The following is a 16,922-nucleotide window of genomic DNA, read 5'->3' as shown; positions in this document are numbered from 1 at the left end:
GAGATGTGGCCTACAATCAAGCAAGGTAGGGCAAAGAATTTCTTTATAGCCAACTCTTACAGAGAAAGGCAGGGGGGATCTTAGAGCAATCATTAAGTTTTATCACTTGGCTTTAAGGAAAGGGGTTCTGGCTCTCTGTGGCCTGCTTAGGAAGAGAAATTTCAGTTTTTGTGGCTTGCCTCAGGGAAGAATGAGGGTGAAAGATGGGAGGGCAGGAGAGTGTCAGAGAGAAGCTTGACTTCTAAGCCCTGCCTTTGGCATAGCCTTTTCTGGACTCCAGTAAATGTCTCCTTGGAGAGAAGAGACCTTACTAAGCAGAGTGGCCTCTTTTCTATCCAAAGGTTAATAAAGCTTTTCCTCTTAACAGTCTCTGAGACAAGACTCTGATGAGCAGTTATAGCCTCTGCACTTATCTAGCCTGACATCAGCCCTCCCCTGTCAACCTGCCTTCTACTTCCCCAGAGGCCTCCTCAGTCCTCGCTACTCAGTCCTCCCTACTGACCTGCTCCCAGAGGGATGGACTTCCAGGTATACCTGGCTGTGTATCGCTCCTAGTCCTATGACCATGCTTAGGCAATACAAATATCAGTGGATATCCCTGTTATCTGTATTTTAATTACATCGCTGACCTCATAAACTGTTTATTAATGAGAACTCTATGGGATTCACTCATTTTCTCTTGTTTCTAGTTTTCATAAAAATGACTGAATAGCCTAACAGGAATAAAAATTAAATTAGGATGATTGGAAGCATATTATGGGATTTGAGTTTTCAACATCTATACCCTGTCCTAGTTTGTTTCTCCATTGCTGTGACAAAACACTCTGGCCACTACCAACTTGGGGAGGAAAGGGCTTATTTGTTTTACATCTCCCGGGTCATAGTTCATCAAGGAGCCCAAAGAAGGAACTCAGAACAGGAACCTGGAGGCAGGAGGTAGCCCATAGACCATGGAGGAATGGCTTGCTCCCCCAGCCCATGCTCAGCTTGCTTTCTTATACAACACAGGCCCACCTGCCCCGAGGTGGCAACACCCACAGTGGGCTGGGCCCTCCTAAATCACTCAACAATCAAGAAGATGCCCCTCAGACATGGCCACAGGCCAGTCCAATGGAGGCAATTCCCTAGTTGAGGCTCCCTCAACCCAGGTGTGTCAAGTTGACACTAAAGCTATCCAGCACAACCCCTAAAAGCAGCATTGAAGCAACTAGATTCAATATTTGAATTATTAATCCCATTCTCCAAGACTGGTTTAAAAGTTAAAAAGTCCTAAATTCTTTTAATACTTCAAGTAACATGGTTTAAAGACCTTATACTTCCTGGTCACCCTTTCAATTATGAAAGAAAAAAAATTGTTTTGGCACTTGTTTAAAAAGTAATGTAATGTTGAGAAAAGGTATTAACTTTTCCTCGCCTATCACAGAGTTTATGTGGCATCCACATGAAGGAAAGACAGATTAACAAAAGGGAAGTATGACAAATTTATTTAAGCAAAATATTACGTGATATGGAACCTTCAGAAACAAAGACCAAACACCCAGGGAAACTGTTTTTGTGGAAAGTCAGGCAGAAGTGTGACCTGAGGACAAAGGGTATGATGTGATGGTAATTAACTTAGCAAGGCCTGTGTGTACAGATTCTTTCTGGCTTCTGTGTATAGAGTATAGAGTGGGACAGATCCCTCTGCAATGAGGGTCCCACAAGCTACTATCAGGAGAGGAAGGTCAGAGAGTTCTTTTTATGAACTCAAGAGAGAAAAGTGGAGGTTAGAAAATGATCTTCCTCCTCCTTTTCTCAGTTTTCACGGCTTAGCTGAGGAGATGGTTCAGAGGGGTCTGACTGGTTTGCTCAATGAGAGAGTCTTTGTCACAATGTTATAATTTTAAAAGTGTCCCTAAGGCCTGAACAACAGAACATAGACAAGGTCCAACCAATATGGGGTACAGGAAAGTTGTATTCCTTCTTGAGATGGATGGTGAATTTCTCCAGCATCTAGTTAAGATTGACATTGAACATCCTACAAGATTGTTTCACACTGTGAGTGGTAGAAACCTACAATGCAGGCCCTTTCTCAGAAGAACTCATTCTTTCCCATTTACCCACCTCCTCACTAGACAAATTGTCTCCTCTAAACATGAACCTAAGCAACCTCCAATTACCTACCAAATAAAATACCATCCACATTAACAAAGCATGTAAGCCTATCTCCGTGAGCTCAGTTAATCTGAATAAATTCCCCCAAGTTTAAGAACCTCAGGGTCTAGCCTAGAAGATCCTTTTGGAAGTGAGACATGAAGTAGCTTAAGAGAATGGGACTTCTGCTCAAGGCCCCAGAAAATTCAGGGCACAGATGCTACAAGGCCTCACTGGAGACTGCTGAGATTAAAACCAGTGAGTGTGAGGGTAAACTGGACAGAAGGAAGCTGACACACTAGCCCCAGTCGAGGAGGTTTCAAGGAGCCAGAAAGGGGAAGGGCCAAGAGTATCAGACTTGGAATTAGACTGGATGCCACCTTGTCTCCTGTCACTCATTGCTCTGCACACAGTGTCATGGGTCAGGCTCTGGTGGAGGCAGCTTCATAAGTCCACAACACCACCAAAAAAATATATTGGACAATCCAATGGGGACACTGAGCTAGTAGTTTGTGTGGCTCCTGTGGCATTCCTATGAGTTGGCAGAGCACCTTGATGCACCATTTGGGAACCATGGACTTGGGGACACGTCATCCATTTTATACAATGTCTGCTTTTTTCATTTGAATACTTACTTATTATCCAGAGTCACTGTACTTGTAGACTATTCTCAGAGAGGAAAAGCATAAAATGAAAATGTCAAGAGAAATTATGAAAAATGAAGAAAATGGACCAAAGAAATGTGAGAAAATGAAGCAAGGAGTCACGATCTTACTGTCATTCAGCATGTCAAAATGTGTCATAAAAGACATTTTTCCTTTTCAGTTATAGCCAATTTCTGCAGTTTTGCTCTGATTGACAGCAGGGAGCTGAGAGTACCAAGGCACATGTTTTTGCTATTGTTGTTATCCCTCCTCCTCCTCCTCCTCCTCTTCCTCCTCCTCTTCCCCCTCTTCCTCTTCCTCCTCCTCCTCTTCCTCCTCCTCTTCCCCCTCTTCCTCCTCCTCCTCCTCCTCTTCCTCCTCCTCTTCCCCCTCTTCCTCCTCCTCCTCCTCCTCTTCCTCCTCCTCTTCCCCCTCTTCCTCCTCCTCCTCCTCCTCTTCCTCCTCCTCTTCCCCCTCTTCCTCCTCCTCCTCCTCCTCTTCCTCCTCCTCTTCCCCCTCTTCCTCCTCCTCCTCCTCCTCTTCCTCCTCCTCTTCCCCCTCTTCCTCCTCCTCCTCCTCCTCTTCCTCCTCCTCTTCCCCCTCTTCCTCCTCCTCCTCCTCCTCTTCCTCTTCCTCCTCCTCCTCTTCCTCCTCCTCTTCCTTCTCCTCCTCTTCCTCTTCCTCCTCTTCCTCCTCCTCTTCCTCCTCCTTCTCTCTTTTCTTTGAAAATAAGAGAGGGTAGAGAAAAGAGGGGAGAAGAGACTGTCACTCCCCTCACATGCAGAGCTATGTTTAAGTTTAATTACACATTTAATAGACGTCTGTGTTCTCTTGTCTCATGCTTGGCAATCACGTTTGCATCAACACAGGATGTTAAGGACAAAACAGGCTAGTCAGAACGTGGGCTGAAAAGGACTCAAGCATCTTTGGGCTTGTACTTTGAGACTTTTCTCTACCTCATTCTGCCCCAGTTTTGGTGGGGTGAAGTTTTGAGGCCTGCTCAACTCTCCTTTCTGCTTTAAATACTTGTGTATCCCCATCTCTGGATCCAGTAGGACCAGAGTGTAGGGAAACCAGCCTCCCACCAGGACCAGCCCAATCAGAGTGTACAGAGATATTAAATCTCCAGTCATTCAGGAAAGAGAGACAGTTATCCTTCACCCAGCAGGAACTTTCACTATCTGAGCAAATGGGGATCTTCTTTGGGGTTCCCTAAAACCTTCAAGAGATCCTGAAAACTCAGAGAAGTTTCTGAATCAGGAGTATATCTCTGCTTTAGCTTCCATATTCCTGAACTTAAGTTTTATTCTATTGAAATCTGAGCTGGTGATAAAAGGAGCAAAAGTGAATGTATAATGAGCCTGTTGTTCATAATCAGCATTTTCTCATACGATGTGGAATGGCGGGAAGAATTTGCACTCAGTTCACGAAGCAGCTGCACTAACATTTCAAGCAGCTGGGTCTGATGTCAGCAGTGGACGTTTACCATTGATCATTTCTGGAGATCATTTCTGGAGCTAAGTCAAATACTACAGGCTTGCTCATAAGCGGTGGTGATGGGGGAAGCTGTCTCAAAGACAAACAGCTAGTGACAGGAACCAGCCTTTCCACCCACAGAGGCAAAAGTTTCTCCTTTTAACAAACTACCCAAAACAGGGAAAAGGAAAGCAATCATATTTTAAATTGGGAATTAGTTCTTTCATGCTGGAGCCAAAGCACTTACCTGTTGGACTGAACCCATCATAGTAATGGTTCTGTTTCATGATGTTGGCAAAGTTCAAGTCTGCAATGGGAAAGATGCAACTCGTTTGTACCATCATTAAGGAGTGAATGAGAGCCATGGCACTTAAGGGCATTTAAGGGTTTGGATGTTCCACCATCAAGAAGCATCCTTTGAGCTCTCCCCCAGGGCCCAGGCAGGCCTCCAGATGTCAGGAACCAGGAATGACTAAGTCAGAGCAGCTGCCAAAGGTATGAAAATAAAACACCTGTGTAAAGCTTGCTCCTTTTACTTTAGAAGCCATCGATTCCAGAGCAAAACTGGGGCATAAACATTTTTCAAAAGATAGAGAAGGAAAATCATTTCCCCTTAACCATATCATTAAACAAGTCTGGCAATGAGGCAGCAGGAGAGATCATAACTATATGATGAGAGAGAATGGGAAGGCAGACCTGAGGCATCAGGTATCATCTAGTTTAGACTTGTGCAAGAAAGTTAGTTTAGTAATGGTAGAAATGGAAAAATATAGGTTCCATGGCATCCAACTGTACCAGAGAGGAAAAATAAGCAAGGATGTGCAGTTAGCCACACTGCACAGAACTCTGACGGTTGTGGAGAGTTTGTGGAGGAGGTCAAGAACCATCTGTGTTTCTTTTGGGGACAAAGGGATAGTGACCCTGAGCAGTTACCCAGATGCAAGTCAGGAAAGCCAGGAGGTGTAATCCTCAGATGTGTGCAGATTTTATTAACGGCAGTAATACTGATACACAGATTCCTTCCTTCTCATGGCCTTTGAACTTCTGTGGTCTGTACATGGCTGGCTACTTCTTCATTCATTACCACCACCCATGAACTTTTTCCAGCCACAAGCCACACGCCACTGTATTGCTCTGTTCAAATGCCTGTGTCTCTCAAATTTGAAGGATGAATTTCATGGATAACAGCAATGTGAGGTTTTTGTTTGTTTGTTTTAATATATTATTTTTAATGTATTTATTTTTATTTTATGTGTATGTATGTGTGTTATGCCTGCATGTATATAAGTGCACCTATATTGTTCAGTGCCCACAGAGGACAGAAGAGGGTGTTCGGATCCCTGGAACTGGAGTTATGGCTGGTTGTTAACCACCATGTGGGTGCTGGAATTTGAACCCAGGTCTTCTGCGAACAGCCAGTGCTCTTAACCATTCAGTCATCTCTCCAGTCCTCTAGGAGGGTGAATTTTTTTTTAGAAAGTAGTTTGTTCTAGGTTTATAGGGTGAGTGCTTAAGAGATCAAGGGCAAGAAGAGCTCCTGTTTAGCAAGAGCCAGACCCAAGAAAAGTGTTGCCACTGAGGGTCAATGTCCAAGGGTTAATAGGGCTTCTCTGGGTTGAAGCATAGGTCAGGGGAGCAGGTGGTCCAGATAGCCTACCCTCAAGTTATCCATGTGCCTATCCATCCCAGGTGTCTGGACTGGAGGCTTGTTCACACCCTCACATAGAGCTTCCGGACAGCTGTGTGAAAGAAGAAAGATAGTAAGAAACTAGACCAGGAACCAGAGCTCTCAAAACTTCTGACATTTCTGGCTTCTGGCAGGACAGAATCAAGGACATTTTTTATTTCCAGCCACAGTCAAAAATCAAGGTCCTTGTCCCCTAGCAGTTTCTGTCTTCTGCTCGGACCACTACCACCTGAATTTATCTTAGCTGTGATATGTGCGTCTGTTCATGGTCTGTCTCCCCATGGAGGCAAATGTCCTTGTTTTTTGTTTTCTTCCTTTCTTTTCTTTTTAATTGCCACACAAAGTGTTAGATTTCATTACAGCATCTTTCAAACAAAGCTTGTTTTTGTTGTCTCCCTCCTCCCTTTTCCCCCGCCTCCTCCTTCTTCTGTGGCCTCCCATGCCCAGAGCCTCATTTCTGCTTCACTTCACATGATTTTCCCTCCCGTTTCTCAACACCTCTTGTTCCCCTCTTGGCCTTCCTGTCTAGTTTCCTAGTCTTTCCACACTCACGCCTTCTTATTTACATAACATACAAGCATACATACATTAGAGAGGATTCCCATATGAGAGAGAACATGCTAGTTTTGCCTTCTGAATCTGAGTCTCCTCACGTAATACTTTCCAACTTACCCATTTTCCTAAAATTTTCAATATATATTATTTTTAAATATATTTATTTTTTAAATAAAGTATATATATATGGTAAATGTGTAACAACTGACTGTGTGGAAAGAGGGACAAGAGTAAATATGTGTAGACACAGACACTTCCAAATAGTGAGAGTACCCAATACTTTTTTTTTTTTTTGAGACTAGATCTCAGTATGAGGCCCAGTTTGGTCTTGAACTTGTGATCCTCTTGCCTCAGTCTCTAGAAGCCTGCATCACTGCACCTGGATTTTAATGCTCTTTAAGTTTCATATTGTCAGTTGATCCTCACAGAACACCTTTGTTATTTTTGTCAAACTCTTGGCTCTATAACCAGGTTGCACTTGCTGTGGTTTGACAGATGGAGACACAGCCCAACCTGCTAACTCTCCTGCATGCATGGTAAGTTCTATGAGAGGATGAAGAGACTTGGTTTCCATAAAATACACAGATCCTTTCTTAATTAGAAGCATACCATATGTTGGCTTTCGTCCTGTCAAACCCTTCTATACATAACTAGTTTTCTTGGAATATAGACTGGAAAAAGTCCTACCATGTTGGTCAGCTGAGTTGCCCAGTTACTGAAGTAGGCAGTGCCACCCTGATTATAAGAGGTTTCTAATGATGGGAAAATGTTGCCAGACATAAGATAGAGCTGTGGGATCCAGAGAAGCTCTTCTCACTGCCAAGCCGCCTTTGACAGACATCGTGTTTCAAAATAGGGAAGGGTTTTGGTCTCCTGATTCACACCACTTTTAATGATAACCATTCATGAAGTCTGCAGCTTCATATTTGAATGTGGCTTTTTTTTCTTAGCTTTCAGATTTTTTAAAAAATCATCTTTTTGCAAGGTCTGCCATAACAAAGTAGCACAGACTGAACTTTAGCAACAGAACTATCTACTGAACTTTTATCTCAGAGTGTGGTTATAGACTAACAATGGTGGTATCACCTAAAAACTTGTTAACAATGTTGGTATCACCTAAAAAAACTTGTTTAAAAAAAAAGCTGGGTGTGGTGGCACACACCTGTGATCTCAGTATGGGGAGACTGCGCTGGGCTCCCGGGCATGGGGTGCGCTCACTCCCTGTGGATCCACAGACTGCTCCGGGAAGCAGCGGCTCCGGGAGCGGGGACGGGAGCGCAGGCTTTCCCGGCAGCTGCTTCGGGTCCTGCGTTTCTGGTGCTGGCGACAGCTGGTGGCTGCGGCAACTTCTCTGATGCTGAGAGCTTACTCTGCTACTGGAGCATTGTCCAGCCGGAATCCCGTCTCTATTTCACCCGTGTACCCTTCCTCGGGATGCAAGGCTCCTGGGCACTGAGCCACGCAGGGAAGGAGTACGGAGATGGCAAAAGCTAGTGTCCGTGGGTCGGTAACGGAGAGTGCTGCCCTCCGGGGAATTCAAGTCACTGGTACACAAGACTCAAGGCTCGGCTCAGTCTGTGCTTACAGCTTTATTCTCTCTGGGACCCAATCTCTGGGATCCAGTCTCTGACCCAATCTCCCACTGTTAAGAGGAGGCTAGTATATTTTATACCATGGGGGTAGTGGTAAAAGCTTTGGCTGTTAGATGCTTTGTGAGACATTCTATTTACATGTGGAAGTGGATTTCTGCCACACTGCTAGACTGCTGGCCGCCTGGAAAAATCACACAGGAAGGCATGGTCTACTTAGAGCCAGAGGCCATGTTTATGTCAGGGCATTTGTGTCGGCCACTTCAAAGGGAGAGTCGGGAAAGATGTCAGGAAGACATCTTGCTATGAAAGGAGCCCGCAGCACATAACCCAAGCTGCATGAGCTGTCCGGTGTGAAGGGACTTCCACTTTGCATAACAGAGGTCTCCAACATCTCAGCACTCGGGAGGCGGAGGCAGGCAGATCTCTGTGAGTTCAAGGCCACCCTGGTCTACAAAGTGAGTTCCAGGCCAGCTAGGGCTACAGGGAGACCCTGACTCAAAAAGACAAAAAGACAAAAAAATAAAATATAAAATGCAGAATACTGGGCTTCCCCAAGACATGTTATTCTATACCTCCAACCCCCCCCACACACACACACACCCGTTCCTCCCTACCCCCAGGGTGGGGATGATAGTGAAGGATTTCCTGGGCCACAGCTTACTCTGAAATTCCTGAGAACAATTGTTTACTGTCTTCTGGCAACAGAACCCAAATCCCTATAGCAAACATGTCATTGAAGACATAGTGCACTGGGAGGTGACCCCTGACCAGGAACTTCTGTCCTGGAGACTCCTGACCAAGGCCAACAGGATGCCATGTTGGGCAGAGCAACTGTTTCCTGCCAACGTTGCTCACATGGCATACATCCTGAAGGACTCTATTGTGGACCCACAGAATCAGACCATGACCACTTTCACCTTGGAACATCACACCCAACTGGTGATGGTGGAAGAATGAAGTGTTTACTGTGTGAACGCTGACCTCAGCAGTTGAACCACAATCCGCTGGGAAGCCTGGGTCTCCTCTAGCTTATTTGGTGTATCCAGAGCTGTGCAGTCATCTGGCATTGCCCAGTTCAAAAGCAATGTGACCAAGACAATGAAGGGCTTTGAGTACATCTTAGCCAAACTACAAGGTGAGGCCCCTTCGAAACACTTGTTGAGACAACTAAAGAGGCCAAAGAGAAAGCAGAAGAGATGGCACTGGCAGCCATAGAAAAAGCCAAGGACTTCATCACCAAAGCTGCCACCAAGCAAAACAGCAGCAACAGTTCTAAACCCCACCAGCCAATGCAGCTCAGCTCCCTCTCCCTTCTACCCATGTACTTTATTGTTAAAAATCAACGTCAGCCCTCTCTGCTGTCTGGGTGGTGGGTTGGAGCATGTTTCTAGCTCAGCATCTCTTCCAGGCTCATTGTCCACTGAGCCCAACCTGCTTGTTCCCTCATTGGGCAACTGTGACAGGTGCAGAAAGGTGCAGTGACTTGCCAAAGGTCACAAGCACTGTGTAGGTGAAGTGGTGATGAATGATAGACTGTAAGCACCATGAGGGCAGGACTCCTTGTTTTATTCTCTGATGTGTCCCAAGTACCTGGAACAATATTTAGCACAAAACAGACACTCAATAAACACTTGATTTTATTGCCCACCCCCAGAAGCCTGAACTAAATATTCCAGAGCAATGTAGCTAAACCTTCACCAGCTAGCTCGGGATGTCCATATCCATCCTCTGTCCATTTGTCTCTAATTTGCAGGACTTATTAACATTCTAGATGAGATAGGGTATAGCCATAGAAATATTAGCATTTTAAATAGGATCCAAAATTGTTCCTCTGACCACCTTGTTAACAGCAGTGTGTGATCTGATCTGTTACAGATTTCTATGTAATATGAGAGGGCATGTTGTTAGGACCTACTAACTCTTTAGTGTGTGTATGATGTGTGTGTATGTATGTGTTCCATACATGTATGTGTATATGCACACGTTTGTGTTTGTGTGTGTGCAGGTAGGCACATGCCACAGTGTGCATGCAGAGATCAGAGGACAACCTTGGGTATCACCCTGGTCTTCCACTTTGTTTGAGACAGGGCCTCTTCTGCTGTTTTTCTGCTGCTGACCTGAGAGCTTCCGAGATTCTCCCATTTCTACCTCCCATCTCTCCCTAGGACAGCTGGAATTACAGGTGCTCACACTACACATGCAGCTTTACATAGGTTCTGGGGATTTGAACTCAGGCCCTCACACTTGCATGACTGAGCCATCACCTCAGCCCCCAACTTGTTTTTTAGTTTTTTGAGATTTCTTTTTATTTTTATTAGAGAGAGAGAGAGAGAGAGAGAGAGAGAGAGAGAGAGAGAGAGATGTGCAGGTACTTTCAGAGGCTAGAGTTACAGGCAACTGTGAACTGCCTGATATGCATGCTAGGAACCAAACTTGGGTACTCTGGGAGAGCAGAAAGTACTCTTAACCACTAAGCCTATCCTCTAGCCTCCCAACTTATTTTGAAAGAGGTTTGCCTATAATCTGTTAGGAAAAAAAACAACAACTTTAGTTAGGAACCAATGGGACACATACAGTTATAGCCCAATAGAAATTTGGTAATTTTGTAATAACCAAAATACTAATATCCTTACTGTTTATATTATATGGAAGTATCACATATCTGACTGTTTCATTCGGAGATATTTGAGGTTCCAGTGAATTCCCAAGGAACCTTGTCATATTCCCATCTAGATACCACAGGGGCCAGGCATGGTGCTCATGTGTTGTAAGACCAGCACTTAGAAGACTCAGGCAGGAGGGTTGCAAGTTCAAGCCACCACGGGTTACAAGAGATGATCTCTCAAAAGAAAAAAACAGCAACGATCCTTAAGGGACCTCATACAGTACAGCTGGCTCTCTATAGCCACAGGCTCTGTATCCAAGGAGTCAACAAACTCAGGAACAAACCAGATTTGAAAAAAGAAATCACAACTGTTCTGATCATGTATAGACTCTGTATGTGTGTGTGTGTGTGAGTGTGAGTGTGAGTGTGAATGTGTATGCATATGGTATCTGTGTGTACATGTTCATGGGTGTGTCACCTGTGCGCATAGGTGCATATATATCTGTATGCATGTGGAGGTCAGAGGTCAATGTTGGATGTCTTTATCGCTGTCCACCTTAGTTTTTGAGAAAGGATCTCTCACTGAACCTGGAGCTCTCTAATTCAGCTAGACCAGCTGACCAGCAAGCCCCAGGGATCCTTCTGTCTTTACTTCCCCAGCACTAGGATTACAGGGACATATGGCTGCGCCCAGCTTTTTATGAAGTGCTATAGGTCCTCATGTTTGCATGGCAAGCATTTTTACTGAGCCATCTCTTCAGTTCCTCAAACTTCTTTTTTTAACAATCATTTTCTAAACAATGTAGTATAGAGATAGATCGATGGTTAAGAGGACTTGCTGCTCTTACAGAGAACCCAAGCTAAGTTCCCAGCACCCATATCAGGCAGTTCACAAATGCCTGTAATTCCAGCTTCTAGGGCATCTAACACCTTTTTCTGGCCTCTGTAGGTACATGCACACCCATGTGCAAACACATACACATAAATAAAAGTTAAAAAAAAATCTTCTTAAAGTGCAGTATAGTAAACAGCGACTAGTTATGTGTCGTTTTCATTGCTATTAGATATTACAAGTAATCTAGAGATGATTTAAAGTGTATTGGAGAAGCCGACCATGAGGCTGCTTGCTGTCATCCTAATACTTGGGAGGTATAAACAGAGGGAATCAAAACTTCAGAGGCTGGAGAGAGAGCTCAGTGGTTAAGAGCAGAAGATCTGGGTTCCATTCCCAGCACCCACAAGGCAGCTAACAACCACCTGTAACTCCAGTTCCAGGAGAATTCAACACCCTCTTCTGACCTCTGAGGGCATTGCATGACACATTTGTACTTACATATATGCAAGCAATACATTCATACACATAATTCTTTTTTAAGTTTTAAAAAAAAGGTTCAGAGTCATCCTCAACTACATAGTGAGTCTGGGAATAGCCTGGACTACATAAGACCTTATCTCAAAAAAACCTCAATAAATAAATAAAAACAATAATATTAAAAATAAAGAATATGGGAGGATGTGTATATGGATCTCCTGAATGTGTGCAGGTGATATGCAAATATGACAGCCTACATAAATAACTTGAGCACCTGCAGATTTTGGTGTCTTCAGGAGTCCTGGAATGAATACCATGAAGATCCTGAGGGGAAGACTGTATTTGGTAACAGAAGCTGAATTAATAAAGCACAAAGCTGTGGATGTAAATGAGAAAGACATAGAGGAGTGGGGAAAGAAAGAGAAGAGCTGGACCTCACTTATCTGCTGTGGGTCCCTGCATCTCTTCCAGCTTTGAAAACAGCTCGGTCAACATCGGTCAACATCGCATGCATGTACTCCATGCGGAGACTCCTCATAAAGCCTCCGGGAAACATCTCTCAGTCTTGTGAGAGATTTTGTGGGAGACAAAAAGAAGGCTTTGTTTACATCTTAAACTACAAACAACCTGAAAAGACTCTCTGTTGGACCTTTCTGTTATCTACCAGCTTTGGACTGCCCTAGAATGCCACCTTCAATTCATTTTCCTCTCACACTCCTAGCTTTCCCACGTCCCCCACCCCGAAACATTTATCCATTCCTCCAAGAGCAAAGCAGCTCTGTTTCAAAGCTTTGAATTTTGTGTAACTGTACGTTACTTACACTGTCATTAAGAAAGATGAATTTTAGCTGCATTCAGGAAACACGTGATTGCTGGACTCTCCCCTCCTTATAAGGCTGCAGAGGATCATATAAACCAACCGACTCTATAACAGAACCTACTGGTTTGGTTCCGGTGTCAAGATTTTGCCATGTGACCTCATGTAAATTTCTTAATTCTTCTAAACCTCGCCTTCTTTGTCTATAAAACAAAGTGTAGTTCCTGAGCAATAAAACTTATATCTTAGATAATAAAAGCAGTAACTAACTTATGCATCCAGGAATGACATGCCAAATATTTTATGGTGAGAACTTCCCTGATCCCTGGACCTAGCAAAAAAATTTATAATAATCATCATTAAATTACTCCCAATTTCAAACATTCCATGTGTTTGAGGGTCTACCAAATTGAACTCTAAATATTCACTGGACAGCGTATATTTAATAACTACTGTGTGCCTAAAGGAAGTAAGGCATAAATAAACGTCTATCGAGAGCCACCTGTATGCCAGGAGCCTTTCCATATCACTTTATTTATCTTAAGAAGAAAGATCAGTGCTCCACTTCTACAGATAAGGATCCAGAGCTCTAAGAGGTTACATAACTCACTCATAAGGCACAAATCAACATGCATACATATGTGCACATACCTGCACATGCATACACACATATCCACATGAACATGTACATACACACATGTACACAAAATCTAACTCCCTGTTCTAGTTGCAGTTTAATGTGGTCTCACATGGGCTAATCTCATTGCCACAATCATATTACAAAATGCTCATTGTGGGCACTTTAGCTTATTCTTCCATAGGGAGGTATTTCCAGGGGAGAGTACACTACTAAATCTCCTGAAATGTTTCTAAGAATAAACTGAAGACACTCCACTGAGTTTGGGGGTAGGCAGTCATGGATTGGTTGCCAGGGTAGAAACAGTTACATAAGAGCGAATCACAGATTTTGGAACTAGTCTGCCAGATACTATAAGAGTGTCTTGTTAGTCCTATGGGAGGAAGTGTCCCTTGTAGGGAATGACACCTTATCAGCAACCTGGGAAGAGGCCACTTTTAGAATAGGGATACAGGGGCTGGAGAGATGGTGCAGTGGTTAAGAGCTGACTGCTCTTGCAGAGGACCCGGGTTCAGTTCCAGGGGAATCTGACGCCCTCTTCTGACCTCCGTGGCATTGCACAACACAGGTTTACTCACATACATGCAGGCAATACACTCATACACACAAAATAAAAATAATAAATAAATTTTTAAAAAAAGAATAGGGAAACAGACTCTGCAAGGAGTTTAATGGGTGGGAGGGGTTCTTTCTTTGCTCTGGACACTTAGTGCTGTCTCTGTGTTGTGGAGTAGCCTGGACCCCTGCTATAGAGGGAGTGGTGATATTCTTCTTCCTCCAGGAGGTAATCTGGGAGAGAGGCCAGGGGTGGGTCAAGGAAAGTGCCCCACCCCAACTCTGTAATATGTCTGATTCATTCTCTGTACTGTATGTCTTTTTATCATCTGCTCAGTCAGTCTTTTACTGGACCAGGGAGGGATCCACACCCAAGTATGGTCAAAGTGACCCAGAGAAATCCTGGGTCCCTTCCCTTGGGGGTCAGAGGATCATGCCAGAGGAGGATAACAGGGCTGGACAGCAGCTGAAGCATTCTTCTGCATTACCTTGGGCAAACAACTTAACCAAAATGTTGTGTCTCACTTTCCCCATTTGTTATAGGAGACAAAACCATACCTACCTCTCAGGGTTGTCCTGAGCATTAGAGAAAATATGTACAAAGCAACAGAAATTTAAGCTCATCAGGATTCACTCAGTTCGTTCTATGTTATCATAATGAACTACATACCAAGCAGCAGGTAGATTGAACACAGCAATGAGAAACACAGGTCTTGAAGTACTACTGCTCTCTGACGTTCACATTTTATTGAGGAGGAGATAGGTCTTCAACACGGACATGTTGTTAGAACTAAGATGGTAATCTGAGTGCACACTGACAGCACGCATTGAGGGTGTTGTCAGAAAAAAACTTACAGAGGATGAGGAAAGCGGGGTGGGGAAGGCGAGAAGTTGAGCCGGCATGTCCTCCAGGTAAACCTAGCACTGGCCTCAAATCCAAGACTCCAGAGTAGAAACTACAGCTGCAGAGTTGAGCTGGAAGGCGAGAGGCTGCAGGCTGGTTTCCCATCTCTGTGGGTCATTGGCCTTCCAGGTGGAACGGCTCCTCAGTCCAGGGTGAGTGGGCTGAAGGACGCAGGCATGAGGTGTTCGCTGGGGCTGGGGGACTGAGCACTCAGCAGGGACTAGGCTGCGTCACTTCAGATGAGAAGACAAGAGATGTTCATATGTGTGGATTTGAAGGTTACAATCTGAGAGGCATCCATTCAGGTCAGTTCCAGCTTCATTATTCCTTCAAGTCCCATGTCCGAAGTGTGTGGAGTCTTCAATAATAGGGTCTTACCTTCAAGGTCTGGGAAGCACCAAGGGCAATGGCAATAGCCTATATTGTTGGAGGAGTCTTTAACTATCCTGACCAACAGGTCGAAGGGAAGTTTCCCATGCCTGGTACTGGAGTTTTTGTTAGTCTTTGGTTCTTGAGGTGGTGAAAGGGAGCATTATCACCCTGTGTGGCATAACTCCGTTTGAAATATATTTATACATTATATGTGTGTGTGTGTATCATTAAGTGTGCTTCTAAAATAATATATTCCATGTTTTTTTCAAACATCCTTGGTGTTCTTGCTCCCTCCTCCATCTCCCTTGTATTATCCTTCCCCCTCCCCAGTTAAAGGCCCCACTTGTATTTCCCTTTGACAACACCTGTGTCCTACTGTCTTCCTCTCTAGAGCTCATCCCCCCCCCCCCCCCCCAGTCCACGCTCTTCCTCCCTTTCTCTCTTCTTCGCTGGCTAACTTTGCTATTATTCATATCTCACTATCCTACTGTCCCCCTCTCGAGAGATCCTTATCCCCCCCCCGTCCCATAGTCCCTTTCCACTTTCCTGGCTTCTGCAGTTACTTCAGATTATATACCCATTTCTAAAGATTCAGAGCTAGGATCCACAAATTCGGGAAAACATGCAGCATTTGTCTCTCTGACTCTGGTCACCTCATTCAGTATAATGTGTTCCAGTTCCAACCATTTACCTGCAAATTTCATGATCTCATTTTCTTTAAAGCTGAATAGAACTCTGTTGTGTAAATGCACCACATTTTCATCATCTATTCATCAGCTGAGGGGCATTTAGGTTGTTTCCATTTCCTAGCTATTGTGAGAAGAGCAGCAAAGCACACAGTTGAGCAAGTATCTCCATAGTAGGATAGAAGTCCTTTGGGCATATGCCAAGCAGTGGCATGGCTGGGGTGGAAATGACAGAAATACAGTGCTCATGTGTGAAATTCTCCAAAAAAATTAAAAATTTAATTTAAAAAGCATGAAATCATGAATATGGGACTAGAAAAAGTGGGAAGTTTTTTCAAGATGAAAAATAATCCAAAAAACTACTTAAGCATCATATAATCCTGGCATACCTCACATTCCCAGCATACCTCTGCCATGCCTTTTCCTACAGTTTTTGCTATTGAGTTGGCCCCTAACCTGTAGGTTCCACGTCTGTAAATTAAACCAAGTACAGATACAAATTTCGGGGGATTTCATCTGTACCACGTGTGTAGGCTTCTGGTTTCAGTTCCCTTTACAATACAGTGTGACAGTGACTCATACAGCCCTTACACTGTGTTCTGTAGAGGTGACCTAGAGATTAAAGTTCAGGGAAGGATGTGGTAGGTCACATGCAAAAGCTGACTGTGCCATTTTATACAAAGGACTGGAGCATCCAAGGCTCTTGGTCTCAGGGGACTCCAGGTCCAAACCCAACACTTCCCAAAGAACAACCGGGTGTATCCTGAAGAACCCCCCCAATCCCCGCCCCCATGATCATCACTTGGTAATTCACCTTCTCTTGAGATACTAGAAAGGCATTTTGATGTTTCCTCTGAAACAACAAACCAAATAACCATTTTTTTTCTTTTTGGCTGCTGATATTTTGTTAGTTTCTTTTAGTTTCACAACTTACTGAGTTAAAAATT

General features: G+C 44.0%; 1 pseudogene; it reads right to left on the bottom strand.

Annotated features, from left to right (window-relative positions):
• The window catches only part of LOC103745088, a 116,996-nt pseudogene extending 112,378 nt beyond the window's left edge, over nucleotides 1-4,618 (bottom strand).
• Between the last annotated feature and the right edge of the window lie 12,304 nt (nucleotides 4,619-16,922).

This window comes from Nannospalax galili, unplaced genomic scaffold (assembly GCF_000622305.1).
Source record: "Nannospalax galili isolate Female #2095 unplaced genomic scaffold, S.galili_v1.0 scaffold463, whole genome shotgun sequence".
NCBI lineage: Eukaryota > Metazoa > Chordata > Mammalia > Rodentia > Spalacidae > Nannospalax > Nannospalax galili.
Note: the sequence above shows the minus strand (reverse complement) of the source record. Positions and strands in the feature narration are given on the sequence as shown.